Genomic DNA, 17,644 nt, shown 5'->3' with positions numbered 1-17,644 from the left:
TTGTTGGACGCTAGAAAGGAAACTACCCCAAATTATTGAAGAATCAACAAGTTAGTTGTGGGACATCTAATCGGACCTTCTTATTTAAATGTTTATTTGATTGACATAAATTTTGCTAGTACTACTTCGTCAATATTAGAAACCGGTGGTGGTTTTCATCATTGTACTTGATACATAGGATGATTAGAATATGACGACTAGCAACAATGATGTTGAGAGGTAGAGTCATTGTGTACTCAATTTAGTTTTGGGTTTAGAGTTGTACTTAATTGTGACTATTAAGTGCATAAACTCTAAATAAGAATATAAACTTGTTAAGATACAAAAGAGGTTTCACTTTTGTGACCCTATACACCACGATTTGATGTATGGCTAGCCCATTATCAAGGTGAATATATTCTAAACCAAACTAGAATGATATATCATGTAGATGATGCAAGACTCAAATTGGTAACCCAAGATTAAACCTTAGATTCTGGAATGATGAACGCAAAGAGTTATCGAGTACTCTTGAAACCATTAGATCTTATGGTATATGCGTATCTTGTATTCAAAGCAAGATGTCTAGTGCCTTTTGGTTGAAAAGGAGATCGAGGTTGTAAATCATTGATCCAAAATAGGTTGATCATTTTCTTTTACCAATGATTTAAGTTGACGCTAATGTGTTCACTTAATAAGGTAAATAGAGAAATCTTTGAAGAAGTTCAAAGAGTTCAAGGAATCACGATTTAGTCGTGATGGGATTATCAAGTGAAGACCTTGATGCAAGCCAAATGAAATGTGATATAGTATCACAAATTAATCTCTCTTAGCACACATTATGGGATAATGTGTGGTTGGATAAAGAAATCAAACGCTATTCGATATGGTTTGGACTTCGATCAAGTTACTTTGAGTTGCTTGATCCTTTTGGGATTTTATCATTTTGTCTAAATTATTTTTCCCCTAAATCTAAAACGAATCATATGAGATATGAAATGGTAGGGTACCATGGTTGTAAGTTTTCATAAGAAACAAATGCTCATTTTTCCTTATTATAATCACGAGTATAACGGGTTCGTGGCTCGTGAAGCTGTCCTTCAAAAATACAAGTTTATTTCTAGAAGACAGAGTGGGAGAAATTATTCAAGAGCCACAAAGAATGTTATGTCGCGAGAAACTGGTCTTTCTTGGCTACATGAGACGTTTTGTGTAAAACGTTGTTTCTTCAGAACCTAGGAGGTTAAAGTCGTCACTTGTTGAAGATGATGAATTCATGATACTTTTAAGAAAGTAAAGAGATTACAACTTACAGTGAAATTGTTTGATTCAAATTGATTACTTCTGGAAAGTAATGAACATATGACTTACATGACAGTGTTTAAGTCACAACTCAATACAAGGCTTAGAGCCATGAAAATCCGAAATAAAAGGCTTGATTAGTGACAAAGGGTTTTGCACTAATAAAGTTAGATATCAAAGCTTGATTGGTGGCAAGGGTTTTTGCACTAGTTGAAATGCTTAAGTCTATTTGGATCTTCTTAGGGATTGTGTTTCATTATGATGATATACATATAGCAAGTGAATCTAAAACTCACTTCTTCAATTAGAAGGAATGTATTCAATACATGTCTTGAGTTTTGTAGATTCTTGCAATCCTAAGATAATGTGAAACTTAAGAGAGGGTCTTGAGTAGGACATCAATGAGTTGGAATCAATGATTTGATCATGGAATAAAACATTTCTCGATAAGTCGAGAAGTTGTGTTTATACATGAAGTTTAGTGGGAGTTACGGAAATTTTAGTAGTCCTATATGTGGATGACATATTGATCATTGCGAATGATTTAAGACTTTGGAGAAATATAGTACATCTTTAATATCCGGATTTATGGAGATAAATCTACATGATATTAATGTCAAATAATGAGTCTTATGTTGATAAGATTCATGACTAGTTCAATCGAGTTGAACATATTTGATTGATTCCATTTGCTTCCGCTGCTGAATCAATTAAATAGGAAATGATGTATAACACTTCATATACTTTGAGTATGATGAATTGTTTCAAATCGAATTTAAGTAATAGTTACCAAGTAAGCCATAAAGATTACCCTTAAGTGATTGCAGAAATATTAAGGATGTAATGCAAAGTGTTTTTGATGCAATTATGTGTAAGGGTGTTACACAAATGACAATTGACAATTGAGATTGCGCATGGTTTCCGACAAAACCATAATCAAAACACATGAGGATGGTTAAGATACCATTGTGGCTATGTTATTTAAGAAATAGATTTTCTAGAATCGTTCTAGGCAATAAAGAACAATGAAAAATATTTGCAACGGAAATTGAGTACACTTGCAATCATGGGATGTGCAAGAAGGATGAGTCCCGCACACTGTGAAAACAGTGGGAGCTGTTCTAAGGCTAGAAGGCCTATGTCTTGATTGGATCTCAACACGTACTCAGAAAGTTTTGTAATGCAAATGTATACATTACAAAGGAAAATGAGTATGTAGTAAGGTTGAGTAAGGTACAAGAAGTTGATAAAACCTACTAACCAAAGCCTTCTCATAGGCTTAACATGATAAGTCATGTCATATGTCATTTCAATTGCATTAAGATGAACAACTACATATAAGATGAAAATGGATTATAAAAATATGAAGTAATAATCAGGTATTGACTCTTCATATGTGATAATCACATTTGTCGTTCGAGTTTTTAAATCTAAAAACTCCCTTTTACTTTGTTACATCCAAACGGGTTGTAGAGACAATTGAACCCCGTTAAAGTGAACTCGGATTAACATAGTATTCGCCCATAGTCACTTATATGAGGTGACGTCTCGAAGTGACTAGAGTGTGATGCGATTGATAGCAAGTTCAAGTGCTATGGAGTCATATGAGAATGACTAGTCGATCACATAGGCAGACTGTTATGAACACTTTGTCGGGCATTATAACCGCTTATAGAGTTCTGACAAATTTATATAGCCTGGTCGTGGCGAGAGCTACTATAGTATTCTAATGAGTCGATTCTTTTTACTAAAGACTGTTCGCCTAAGGTGGCACAGTTTCAGATTAACTTTGATTTGTGTTACTACGACCTTCGTAAATGGGGTCAAATGGGCATATTTTGGGTTATGATGGCTGTGGCTAGTCGAAGGGAATAAGTGCGATAGGAATTGTCCACCCCTTGTCAGGGTTAAAACAATATCTCAGGGCCACTCGAGGAGTAATGAACTGGAAATGCGTGGCCACGCTCGGAAGGTATCTATGGTAGATAAATCCGGTCAATCAGTTATTCTCCAGATCGAGGAAACCACTCTCGATATGATCACTTGCAAGTACGACCTGAAAGACACCTTGCATTGAGTGGGAGATAGTAATAGGACAAGAGAATTGGTGACTGATAAGACGATATTTTACGTGTTTTTGACCCATATCTTATCTCTTATTCTATTAATTAATAACTCGAGTTAGCTTTATCGACTTATTTTTGTGTTAAATCATACATTAGTCGATTAATTTTAAATAAAGTTATTTCATGTTATTTCTTGAGATCTTGGTACTGCTTCTACTTATTTTGTCGTATAGGTATGGAGATACTTAATAACAAGTGATAAAGTGAATTAAGACGGGTCAACTAACCAAAGAAACGAGAAGTGAAACTAAAGTCAACCATTTGTCAACTAATGGGAAGATATCATTTGGGCCGCCTATTTCTATCACTTCCTTTGATGTTTACGTGTATTGGGCTGCGTCATTAGGCCTGACCATGTTCTCCTTGTCTAATTTGTTGAGGCTACTTTTTCCAAGAAGGTGCTGGAAACGGATGGGACCAAAGGACAAAACAAAAGGTTGACTCACTTTTGTTGGGCTGGACAACTTTGGGACAACAAGCAGTAGGGTGAGAAACAAAGGGAAAGCCTTGGAATTAAGGGGAGGTTGGCTGGGCACGTGACAAACAAAAAAAAGGAGAGGGGTCTTGAGTGTCTTAGAGGAAGCTCTTCAATTGGGGGTTCTGTAACTGGGCAGCCGTCTTTGGCTAGACAGAGAGCACGAAACATAGAGGAGAGGAGTAGATTAGTTTAGAGTAGATTTATATTTGCAAAGAAAACAATCAAAAATCCTCATTTCTTTACATTTCTTAGTTTAATGAGTAGGTCTCCTGAGAGACGGTCTCTCAATAAGCTTTATTGAGAGACCATTGTACAATTTTAATAAAAAGTGGTACTAAAAGTAATAAAATAGGTACAGATCATGATTAATGATAAAATGGGTACATTTATTATGTAAATAGGTACGAAATTACTATGTTACGATCAACAACAAAAGGGGTACGAAATACAAATAAGAGGGTACGAAATATTGATCTCTCAATAACTTAGTGAGAGACCGTCTCTCCCAAGTTTTAGTGTAGTTTAATATAGTTAGTAATTTATGGTTTACAACAATTGTAAGATGGATTTCTCATCTTATTCTTCCTTAATTCAAGATTGGGTATAATTTCTTCCCTTCATTTCTTTTATTGTTATTTAGTTTATTATCATGTTTTTAATTACTTTAATCATTTTGATGAGTTAAAGTTTTAGTCTTTACCATGTTTAGTGTTAATTTATTGATGTTTAGTCATTAGATTAGTTAAAATTTTAATCTTTATCGCTTTATTTTGTTAAATAATATGTTTAGAGTAATTGTTAATTTGTCTTGTGTTGAATTAGTAATGAGTAATTTTCTCACTAGGGTTCGATTAGTCCCAAACACGTGTTGTTTACATGACTAAATTCCAATTTTGATTAGTTGTTGGGTAATTGGTTTGGGTTAATTAAAGGATTTGACTTGTTATGTTTTATTTGGGATTGTTGTTGACTTTTGACCCTTGACCGTCAACGGGAGTTGGCTAGGTTGGGAGTCGGCTCACCTCACTTAAACTAGTTGCCAACTCGAGTTGAACCCGGGAGGGAGAACTTGAGAAGGGTGCCTTTAATTTTCGGTTTGAAATCGACCCTTGGGAGAGGGAGTGGGATGACCGGGAAGATAACGTGGGCTTATTGACCTTAACTTAGAATAAGGGAGTCCGAGTCACGAACCCGGGAGGGAGGTGAGTCGGGGTTGCTAGTGTCCTATTATGAGCCCGGGAGGGAGTTATTAGGCGAATTAGAGACGTTTTCCCCCTAACTATTACCCAATGACTTGTTAACGGGATTTATGAGTGTAAATATGGTGTGTTGGAGGAGACATCGGACCCTAGCCTTTCCTTTATTGTTTAAGACCATTATTCTTTTACTTGTTTACTTAGTTTATTAGTTTTAGTTAGTTTAGTTTAATTGTTTAGCTTAAATTCAATCATATTTCTTGATCGCGTAGCTAACCTATAATTTAAGACGAAACTAGTACTCAAACTTGATCTCCTTGTGGTTCGACCTCGACTACCCTACTACATTAGTTGAGTTAATTGTTTGATAGCGGGGTAGAGGTCGTCGTACCCGATCAAACAAATTAACTCAACTAGTAAGGGTAGTCGAGGTCGAACCACAGGGAGTATGGGTGATTACTAATTGTCTAAATTCTTATGTTTAGCTAAGTCGGAGAAAATAAGGATGAATGATTATCTAAAGGTCTAAACTAAATAACAAGAAATAAATTAAACTAATTAAACTATAGAATGAGAAAGTAAGCTATCAAATACGATTTACTCAAGTTAATTAAAGCCTAGGGAGCGACTAAACCACCGACATTCGTAATAAATCATGAGTTCCTTCAACTAGTTGTCAAGGGGGAAGTGTAATGGGTGGAGACGCCTCTAATTCGCCCACCAACTCCCTCCCGGGCTCATGGTGGGACACTAGTGATACCAAATCAACTCCCTCCCGGGCTCATGACTCGATTTCCCCCGACTCAAGACTCAAGGCTCACCAAAGTGGGCCCACTCCGCTCACCTCTCATCAAGATCAAGGGCTTAAGCCCGCGATAAACTCCCGGTCATCCCTACCCTTCTCCCGAAGGTGAACTTCAAACCGAAAAACAAAGGCACCCCACTTGGGTTCTCCTCCCGGCTCAACCCAAGTCGGCACACGACCAAAAAGGGGTAATGTAATCAATCCCAACCTAACCAACTCCCGTTGGTGGACAAGGGTCAAAACCGACAATTACTCCCAAATAGACACAACAATTCAATTCCTTTGTTTAAAACTCAACAACCCCTCCTCAACAACTAATTTAATGAACTCAATTAGATAAATTACTCATGTTAGGGTCTAATCGCACCCTAGTAAAAGACTACTCACTAATCATGTTTCTAAAGGCAAGAGAAACAATAAAGATGGATTCTTTAACCATAGACATGATATGAAATTGATTTCTACAACCTAATCATACAATTTATAACTTGGGTGACGAAAATTGACTAATTAAACTACAATTAAAATGAAATTCAACTCAAATGGGGTAACTTTAGCTATAAGAAGTGTAAACAATTCAAATTTAAGGCAACAATAACAAAGAAAATTAAATTGACAAACATAGAAAAGGAATTAAAAGAAGGAAAAGAAAATATACCCACAAAAAATGAAGGAAATAAGAATACTTGATTAATTGCTTGAGAAAAAATGAAGAACAAGGTTGGATCCAATTCTCTCTACCAAATGCTTAAACCCTAAATTTTGATCTAAATGAAGTCTAATGTGTAGTGTGTTACAAAATTTGAGAGTTTTGGTATATATATGATGGGCTAAAAACATCAAATTATAGAGCAAAACTACAAATTAGGCCCAAAATCTCGTCCGTCACTATTCCCACTGTGTAAAGTTACACAGCCGCCCTGAGTTACACCGGCTGGGATTGAGTTACACCATGCAAGGCTAAAATCGTTACACAGGCTGGACCACGATACACCGCTTCTGATCACAATGCACAGGCTGGAGCAAGGAGATACACCGACAAGGGTAAATGAGATGCACCGGCTACCCTTGAGTTGCACCGCGCCTGATCACAATACACTGGCTAGAGCAAGGAGATACACCGACAAGGCTAATCTTGACCCTTGGCTTCCAAATGTTGATCGGTTTTGCATGGAAAAGCGTGCAACACTACAAAAAGCTTAGCAAACAATCCAGTGAGACTCATTTAGGCAAATTAATCACAAACTCGAGTAATAATCGATTAGATGCAACAAAATTAGGACTAAAGCAAGGATTTTTGACATGAATGAAGGGCCGATAACGTAGTTATCAGTGACGCACACATGTCGAGGACAAGTGGGAGATTGTTGGAATATGTGTCCTCCGACAATAATGCGATCACAACTGTCGATCATGATAATCACATGTTTAAGTCTCATTTTAAGAATACATGTGGGAAATAATAATTTACTATCAACTGGTCCACACATATCGGTAATGATTGGCTGACTAGAGTTTGACATTACTGTCGTACGACGGTGGTGATCAGTTGATCCCCTTAGGTCATACCTAAAGGGTAACACTCTTAATTGAATGTTTAATTGATCGTATGACGATACGAGTTAATTAAATTACCTAAAATTGACGGACGATTTTGGAAGTAATATTTACGTGTCTCATTGTAATTTGATTAAATAAGATACGGTCTAAGTAATCGAATTGTTTTATTACTTAGATGAAATTATTGTTTACGGAAACAATTGAAACGGAATGAATAATTTATTATAAATACAAGATGTTGTGATTTATAAATTGGTAAACCATTTTTGGTACAAGTAATTGTGAATTACTATGTTAATTTTATAAGTGACATATTTTATTAATATGTTGATTTTTAATGGTTAAAAATACATTTTATAAATAAGATGTCATGAAATGTGTCACATGTGACATATTGACAAAATCACAAATAAAATGGACTCATTCATTTTATGTATGTGTACCGAAATGGAGGGAGTATTTAGGATAAAATTGTGTTGATTATGTTAAGTGGAAAACATGATGATTAACCTAAAAGACTAGCTTTGCATGCCTAATTGCTTTTGTGAAGAGCATCTTGGCCATGCATTGGGTCCTTTCTTCCCCCCACTCGGTTTCCACCTAGAAAAGAAGAGTGTTTCTTCTTTAATCATTTCTCTTTTTACACTACATATTTTTCTAGTGTAATTCTATTCTATTCTCAAACACATTACTAGAACTTAGAGAGATAGAAAATACTCCATCATCTTTCCTTCTCTTGGCCGAAATACTAGAGAGCAAAAACAATTTTTGGGTCAATTTTTGGTAAGATTAATATTGTTCTAGATCAAATAATATTAATCTTTTAAGAGGTTACCTTGGGTATATGCTTTTGGGAGAGATTCTAAACTTGAATCTTTGTTCATCCATATGAGGAAAGCTAAAGAACTAACAAGAAGGAGATCTTGTTGGTGCCCATGAAACCGAAATAATCTTAGTAAGGATTGATGATTTCTTCTCTTTTAATTTATGTTTGCATGAATAAGATTTGTATTTAATTTTATGACTAAATTAAATTGTAACATATATGTATATGTTGTATAATGAAATATAGATTTCTAACATTGCCTACGGGTCTTACCAGATTCCAGGAGACATTGAGACGGATGGAGTTTACTGGCAGTGGAGGATGTGGGCCTAACCATTGGATGTACGGGGAATATTTGTTTGTCTTTGCATCGTTGTTTAACTGGACTATCTGTGTCATCGCCCAGGATGAAGTTGGAGAATTTCGTAATTGGAGTTGTAGCACATACTTACCCCTAAGGCCCACAGCCCAAGTGTCGAGGCCATATGGTGTTTTGTGGATCGTTAATTACCATCTCCATTGGATGAGATTGCATTGTCGAGTACCATCGGGAGATGCACCGATGCCACCGATTGATCCTTTTTGGCTAGGGACAAGAGACCCTTTGGTTGCACCATATGCTGATTTGTACAAGACAAGCATCGAGAAATGGCATACGTTGATGGGAACTACACCTAAAGTTTATGGCAGAAGACGGCGTTCCACACCAATTAACCCAGAAACTGCAAGGAAATTAAACTTTGATAATGCATTTAAAGTTTGATTATGTAGTAATTTAAAATATGCTCTACTGTTATAACAATCATATTACTAATTATGAAATTTCTGGAATTCATAACAACTGATACAAATTTGGACATTTCTGGAAATACTCACTACTTCATGACAATGGCTAACATAAGGAAAACAAACAAATACAAGATACACTTGAAATAAAACTTCATCATCCTTGACATTTCCGAAATCTCTTCTTTTATACCTATCACTTGCTCTTTCATGACATTTCCACTTGATGCATCATCACCTTCATCTTCACATGCTATCTTCAACTTTTTTTTTATTGTCAAATGATCTTCAGTCAACCACGACACAAAATGATCGCAATCTAAACACTTAAAATACGCTTTCTTTGGATTATTAACTGACCCGGAAATCTTGATGATAGCGTTTCTGTGACAACGATTGCAACATTGATTCTTAAAATTAAGGCCTTCTATTGGGTGGTTTCCCCACATTGAGGATGATGTCGACATAAGTAGAGAGATGAAGAAGAAAATATAAGTGAAAAGTAGAAGAAGATGAATATGTTAATATAGTTGAAATTCAGACAAAATGGAGGGAATATAAACGTTACAATTCAAAAATAACCGTTACAATTCAAATATAACCGTTATAATTCAAAAATAACCGTTACAATTCAAATATAACCGTTATAATTCAAAAATAACCGTTACAATTCAAATATAACCGTTATAATTCAAAAATAACCGTTACAGTTCAAATATAACCGTTATAATTCAAATATAACCGTTACAATTCAAAAATAACCGTTATAATTCAAATATAACCGTTACAATTCAAATATAACCGTTATAATTAAAAAATAGCCGTTATAATTCAAATAACCGTAAAGATTCAAAAATAACCGTTAAGATTTAAAAATAGCCGTTATAGTTCAGAGCTTATAAATACCCCATTCTATTTCAATTTCAATCACAACATTCAATCCTATTCACTCACTACAATACTAAAATGGTTCTCACAAATGCTCAGAAAATCAGAGGTTATCAAGGCAGAATCGATCTAATTGTTCAAAATTTACCAGTTCTAGTTTCTCGACTTGAATTAGTTGTTCCCAGTGCCACTGTATGGCATATGCTTGAAGAGCCTCCAATAATTGGTAGCCTTTGTATAATTTTATCCGGAAACCCGGATCAAATTCTAACTCCAGCAGTTAGAGATGAGGTTGTTTCTGATGAAGCAGTAACCGAGAAGATGTGGGAGTTTCGCAGGTTAAGAAGTGATCTCTTTACATATTTTGAGCGCATGCTCACCGTGATCGATTACGCAAGACTATCGGACTTATGTGCTTAGGAGAGTGCTCAACCTAGGAAATGTTTATCTCTACATCAATGATTTGTTGTCTCAATATATGGCTACCCAACCTGAAGAAATTGAGGCTCAAGATCATGAAGAAGATAAGGAATCGTCATCTTCATCATCGGAAGATAATTAAGTTCGGTAGTTATTTAATTATGTTTTAATTAAGTTGTATTTTCAATCTATGTCGTCGTTGCATTTCCATTTAACTACGTATTAATTCCCGTTGTATTTTTAATTTATGTTTTATCTTATTAAGTGTTGTCTCTGTATTATGTCCTACTGTTAAATTGTATCGTGTTTTAATTAAGTGTTGGACTACGTTTTAATTAAAGTTATATTTTAATTAAGTTTTAAGTACTTTCGTTCATTTCAATGCATAACATTAAAAATACTAAAAATATTCACACAATCAAAATATTCATACATAACGAAAGAGAATAAAAATATCCATACGCAACACAAATAAAAATATCCGTACATAAGAATAAAAATCTACACTACGGGGTACGCTCATCATCATCCCCAAAATCATCATCCTCGGCATGGTCCTTGGCTCTGAAGAACGGCTCCATCTCCTCCACCAATCTCCACGCATATTGCCACTTCCGGTCTGCGGTAGGCTGTCTATAGATCTGTGAGAAATGATGACGAAGAGCTCGGGATACCTCGGGCTCCTCGCTCAAAGGGAGAGAGCGAAACTGAATACGGCGTGCATAGGGGTAGAAGTGTGGGTGAGAAATCTTCCTATACCAAGACATGTATCGCGGATCACTCTGAAAAGGCATCAAAGCCCGGTCAAACCGCTCTTTCAAAACTATCTCGACATCACTCAAACCCCACTCCAAATCAGGAGAATCTCCATAAGACAGCTTATAACCCAAGGCCGGCTTAGCCGGACGATAGTCAACAGTCGGGAACCGCATAGAGTTCGGGATAACCTGAACATACCCGTATTGACGGAGACACCTATCAGGCTGGTAGGGCTCTACTATATCCAAAAACCTAATCAAGCCCGGTGAGGACTAACACCATAAGGGAGCCACGTCACTTGCTCCTCCCTAAGCTCGTCCAACCTCTGCCTGTGCTGCTCTAACAACCGAACATCTCCCCTAAACCTAGGAAGCCGTGACCAAGCCTTGACAAGTGGTCTCCCCTAGACATAATATCCGGAGTGTGGTCGGAACATGGGAAAGTACTCATATATCCAAGCATGAAGTAACGGTAGACAACCGCTAACACCCTGACCCTCCCTACGCGAAGTCATCCCCAACTGTCGATACAAGTAGGCCAATGTCGCGGCCCCTCAAGCATATGTGCTGATATCACTCAACTGATCAAACAACGGCAATATACGGGCAATAACCCTATCACTAGACTTGTCCGTAAACAAAGTCTGTCCTACCAACAACATCATGTAAGCCCTCAGCGAGTCATGCTGGTTACCCGTCTCTGCAAGCTCTATCAACTTCTTAACCGTCACTCCACCACCCTTGTACAACGGTGGTTTTACCTCTTTCAGAGGCAATCCAATAAAGCAGCCACCTTCCCCTTCATACCGATCTCCTCACTCGTAGGACCCTCCTCCATAACCCTCATGCCATCCACCCGTATCCCAAGGATCTTCTCAACATCATGCAACAAGATAGTAATCGCACCAAACGGCATATGAAAAGTGTTGGTGTCGGGCTGCCACCTCTCTACAAAAGCGCTAATGAGGTTCTCGTCCAAACCGGTCATCAAAGAACGCCTCAAATGATCAAGGCCACTCTTACTAACTCTCTCCATAACACCGTCACGGACCTTTATCTTACTTAACTTCTCTAAAGCACCCGGTCTCTCGTAACACGTGATCCACGATCTCATTCCCTAACCGGTCCAACTACCATAAGCTACGTGGCCACCAAAGCTACGTAGGACACTATGGACACTCGGACCACCTTCAACCGGACCCGTAAGACGCCAAGAAGTATCCTGAGTCTTTGTCTTCTTCCTCCCCGTGCTACTAGATGAACCGTCACCAAGCGGCACATATCGACCTCTACCATCTCGTACCACCTTCTTAGGTGGTAGTGCGGCGGCCTCCTCGTCAAGAAAACGGGAGTCATCGTCCTCCTCCTCCTCCTCACCATCATCATCATCAACATGCTCAACCACATGGTCAAAATGCTCTTCCTCCTCAACATCAGAATCGGCTAATGGCTGCCTAAAAAACGCACTCGGTAAATCCATCTCGGTCATAACGGGCTCGGGAGTAGCGTCGGGAGTAGGGTCAACACAACGGCGTATTTCGATGCCCCTACCCCTACCCCTACCCCGACCACGACGTGGGGCTAACGGTAAAGAGATACGCCGCTTAGAGCTCGTTACTCTTCGATCTTTCGTACGACCTAGTGTAGTCATAATATAATCTTCGTTGTTCGACATCTGCATTTACAAGATTAAAAAGTTAGATAAATAAAATAAAAACAAGTTTTCATATAAAAATAACTTTAAATACAAATAAATTCAAAATAACACAAAATTAACAACTTCTAATAAAAAAATAAATATAAATTTAACCATTATAAGTAAAATATACAACTTCTAAAACAAGAAAAATAAAAATTGCATATTAAAATAAAAATTATCAACTTTTAATACAAAATAAATACAAATTACCCATTTAAATACAAAATTAACAACTATTTATTAAAAAAAATATAAATTAAACATTAAAATATAAAATTAACAACTTTTAATACAAAAAAATATATATATATATATATATTATATATATATATATATATATATATATATATATATATATATATATAGGGTTGGGATCCGGTGAGAACCACTAGTATAATGAGAACCATGAGAACCTCCTATATATAAAAAGAACCCTCGGATCAACTTGGTTTGTTATCTCCTCTTGCATTACATGTCGCCCTCCTATCTCTCCAGTTATCTTTTTTCCCCCAATTTAAATTCTATTTGATATTCGAATAAGAACACTGCCGGAAGAACACAACGACTTCGACAACAACAATGTCATAAATCACATCTTCTCCATTGAACGAGGTTTGTGTTAAATTCAAGTCATATTTTAATTTGCATTTTTTCGGCAAAATCTAAATAATTAATGTAGAGATTGCCTGTTTATGTGCAAATTATTGAAAAAAACTTTGATTTCTATCATAAATTAATGTTATGCCCAATAATAACACATGAAAGTATGAAAATTTTTGGTTTGGGTACACTAGAATTTGAATATAGGGTTTGACTAATAAATAATCGTTTTTCTTTTTATCAATAATCAATTTGGATTTAATTTTTATGTTGGATGTAATGTTGACTCCGAGCTTCTTATTATTGAAGCTATACAATGGAATTGGAAGATTTGAATATTATAATTATGACTTCTATTCAATTATTGTTGTATAGTGTAACCTGGATACTGTACCTATGTTTTCATTTGGACAAAACTATGGCTCAAATTATACCTATGTTTTCACTAGGTTGTTTTTGTAAGTGGAGTATTATTTTGGAAGCTGGTTTCGATCAATTTGGGATATATCTTTTGTGCTTTGCTATTGATAGTTTGACACCAGTGAGAACTATTTAGGTTGTATTCATAGTGGGTGTTAATTCTTTCTATGACTGACTTGTCACATTGGCAAGATTTGTGCGTTCTGTTACTTCTTTTCTAAGTGGGGGTTTGTTTTTACAGGCCTGAGATGGTCGTGGGGTGGTACCACTCTCTTCCCGGTTTTGGTTGCTGGCTTTTTGGAGTTTACATAAATACTCAACAGGTGATTCACGTCCCTCACCTTCTGTTCAAAATTTTTGCTTTTGTGTGCAGATAAATGATTTTGTGGCCTCGTCACACTTGTCCCGTTACCTTTTTTAATTGGTTAATTTAATTTAACCACGGCCCTTCTATCACGTATATTTCGCTTCGAATCTGTCACCTTTTGTACGGATGATATCATTATGATATGGGCTAAAATGTATGTTTCGATATGTCAAACGATGTCAGCTTGAATAAATTCAAACTGTAATATGAATCTCTTGTGTTATTAACAAACTAGAACCATCATCTTGCTTATAAATGTGCTCTTTAGTTTGATGGATAAGCATCATACTGCATGGCTACCAAGTAGGAGAGAGTAAAATGGTATTCAGCTACTCTTGGAGGCGAAAATTTCTATCTTATACTCCTAGATCAAAAATTGATATACTGAACTGCTTATTGAACTCAGAGCTATTTGACAATTGACAAGTTTATTCCCTTTGAAAAACAAGTTTCTTTCCTTTTAAAAACACTATAACTACGGTAAAAATTTAGTTTGGGTGATTCTTGACTGTATGATGAATTGATGATTATGCTATCTGAGACATTCATGTTCGCGTGGTGAACTAGTGTATATGAGCAATGATTTGGTGTCTGTGCTAGGTGAACTAGTGAATAGAGTTGATGTACCTGATCTATATTTCTGTGTTCCTATGAGGTGAAGTAGTGTATCCACTATCTAAGCTATAACTTAGTGCATCTAGGAGGTGTAATAATGTATCTGAGCTATAATTCGGTGTATATTTAAGGCGAACTCGTGTATATGAGCCATGTTTTGGTGTATCTACGAAGTGAATTAGTGAATAGAACTGATGTACCTGAGCTACATTTTTGTGTTCCTATGAGGTAAAATAGTGTATATGAGCTATAGTTTAGTGCATTTGGGAGGTGTAATCTTTTTTTTTTTTGAGCTATATTTTTGTCTTAACCTACTCTTGCTTTCTATGTTGTTGTGGGGTTATTATATTTCATCGCACGAGGCTTCAATTTACACAACTTATCTGTCTATTTACTTATTTTGTAGACAAGTCGTTGAATCCAGTGCAATAGGTATAGTATGGAGATCTCAAAGATTTCAGCAGAACACAAGTAGTAAACCACAATACAAAAAATCAGTACTTCAAGTTATGGGCTGGTAAACCATGTATGGATTCGAAGCAAAAGAGAGCATCAAAAAGAAATGTTACCTCCAATAGCCAAAAATGATGATACTATGAGACTGAGACAGAATACGTGGAAAAGCTTTGATGATTTTCTCAGGGAAGTTCATATTGTAATCGACATAATTGACTCTCAAATTCTATTCCTTGAAAAGCTCTTAAGTTGCATTCAAGGGACAACTTATCAAAATTTTGATGGTAATGCAGAGCTTTTAAGCAAGTATGATCAATTTGCGATGATGGTCAAGTGAAACAACTAGGAATAACCACGACATTGGGAAGTCAATATTGTTCATTAATGGTCAGCTTAGTTCACTTTGTGTACGCATCGCCTACTTTTGTATACGTAGCAATCATTTTTTGTTGTACCCTTATAAAGTTGGATTATTACTACATTTCAACAACTAATGTATAGACACACTTTAGATTTTGAATTGTATTAATATAGCTTTGATGTTTCGACAGTTACTGTGGCTAATGTACAAATTGGTTATTTTGTGTATCTAGTGGTTATTATTGTGCACGTAGCATGAATTTTTGTGCATCTTTATGGAGGGAGTATTAGTAATTCTATTACTTTCTTGTACATTGTGATTTGCAAGAACTAGGAAATATTAGTGTTTCTATTACATTGTGATTGCCAAGGATTAGAACGTATGGTCATAGTTTTTTTGCTTAAGCTAGTCTTTGAACTTCTGATCGCTACAAAGCTTTACATTCCCTCCTTCGCGTTCTTGATGCACGCACGCGAGTCGTTCGTTTTTGCCTAAATATGATTATGGCCTGCTTAATCTTAGTTGTATTGTACGACTTGCATCTCGACAAGTTACAATCATGAAATTTGTTATTTAATAGGCTAAATGGAATTCATACTTATACCTTTGAGCAAAAAATGCGAACTTCGCTCTATCATTGAGCTAACAGCCTTTAGAGTACGCTAAATAGAGACTGTTTAATGCACATCTATTTTTTTTTCATGCATGTAAAAGGTTGTTTAATGCACGTATAATGCTTTTTCATGCATTTACAAGGCTACTTCATGCACTGATAAGGCTGTTAGCTCACCCAAAACTCTTGTCATTCTTTTAGGATAGGAAGGGGTTTAGGGTTGGATTAGGCGGCCGCCTAATCCAACCCTAAACTCTTTCCCTTATGATGGGTACGTTACTATTTCATGCATGGACAAGGTTGTTTAATGCACATATATTACTTTTTCATGCATCTACAAGGCTACCGCATGCACCGATAAGGTTATTGCACCCAGAACTCTTGTCTTTCTTTTAGGACGCAAAAGGGTTTAGGGTTGAAATAGGTGGTCCGCTACTGCGAAGCCTCCTATCCAATCCTAAAACCCTTCTCTTATGATGGGAACATGTTTAAATTTGGGGATTAGTGTCCCTAAGTAGGTCGAAAAAGGGCTTACATCTTGACTAGTTCCAATAATATGATTTGCTAGTTAATAGGCTATATGGGACTCGAACCCATACCTTTGTGCAAAATTTGTACATCGCTCTACTATTGAGCTAATAGCCTTTAAAATACTCTAAACGTAGATACACTGAAAATACACCATTACATATTATCACTATTAATTGCACATACATTGTTTATTATCAGAGGTATACTAAATATCCATATATATAAACACTATTAGCATTCGTATGTGAATTAGGTACACTGAAATGCTTATAAAATATTAAAATATGTAGTAGATACACTAAAAAGGTTAGTAGTTATATTACGAAAAGGTCCCATTACTATTAATCACAAGTTCACTAATTATCACCATACGTGCACTAAATACCCATGTAAATGCACTATTAACATTCATATGTACATACGATAGCAATACAATTACCCTACATTTATTTGAAATATCAAAAAGCAAACACATAAGTACACACAAGAACATTAGAACACACTAATTCTAAGTATGCAGTACAAGTAGTTGAAATTTCTTAACCAAAGCAGCAGGTAGTAGTAATAGAAAGAAAATATTCTTTGAGTATAACTTCAGTGGAACGAGCCATTCAGAAACAAGCACATCCTTATGGCTAGAGAAGAATCAACTCCGACTATCACAAGTATAAAGGCAATTACGCAAACAAAAACAATGAAAACAGATAGCAAACAATGACACAAGATGTATAAATTCGTATACTAGACCGCGCTGCCCGCAAACTGAAAAATTCCCACTTTACCAGCAGAGCAGTAGATCAAATGAATATGTATATAAGACCGTAAAAACTTGCTATAGAATGTGAGTGCAAAAGAGGA

The 17,644-nt window shown here is 36.1% G+C and overlaps 1 long non-coding RNA gene across 1 annotated transcript; it reads left to right on the top strand.

Annotated features, from left to right (window-relative positions):
* Positions 1 to 13,296: 13,296 nt before the first annotated feature.
* LOC141598536 (uncharacterized) lies at positions 13,297 to 15,828 on the top strand. Its single transcript, XR_012523587.1, has 3 exons — positions 13,297 to 13,435; positions 14,085 to 14,166; positions 15,232 to 15,828. It is a non-coding gene; the product is annotated as an uncharacterized LOC141598536 (long non-coding RNA).
* Positions 15,829 to 17,644: the final 1,816 nt, after the last annotated feature.

The sequence above is a fragment of the Silene latifolia genome, chromosome 9, assembly GCF_048544455.1.
Source record: "Silene latifolia isolate original U9 population chromosome 9, ASM4854445v1, whole genome shotgun sequence".
In the NCBI taxonomy this organism is placed as follows: Eukaryota; Viridiplantae; Streptophyta; class Magnoliopsida; order Caryophyllales; family Caryophyllaceae; genus Silene; species Silene latifolia.
This window is presented reverse-complemented; position numbering and strand designations above follow the sequence as displayed.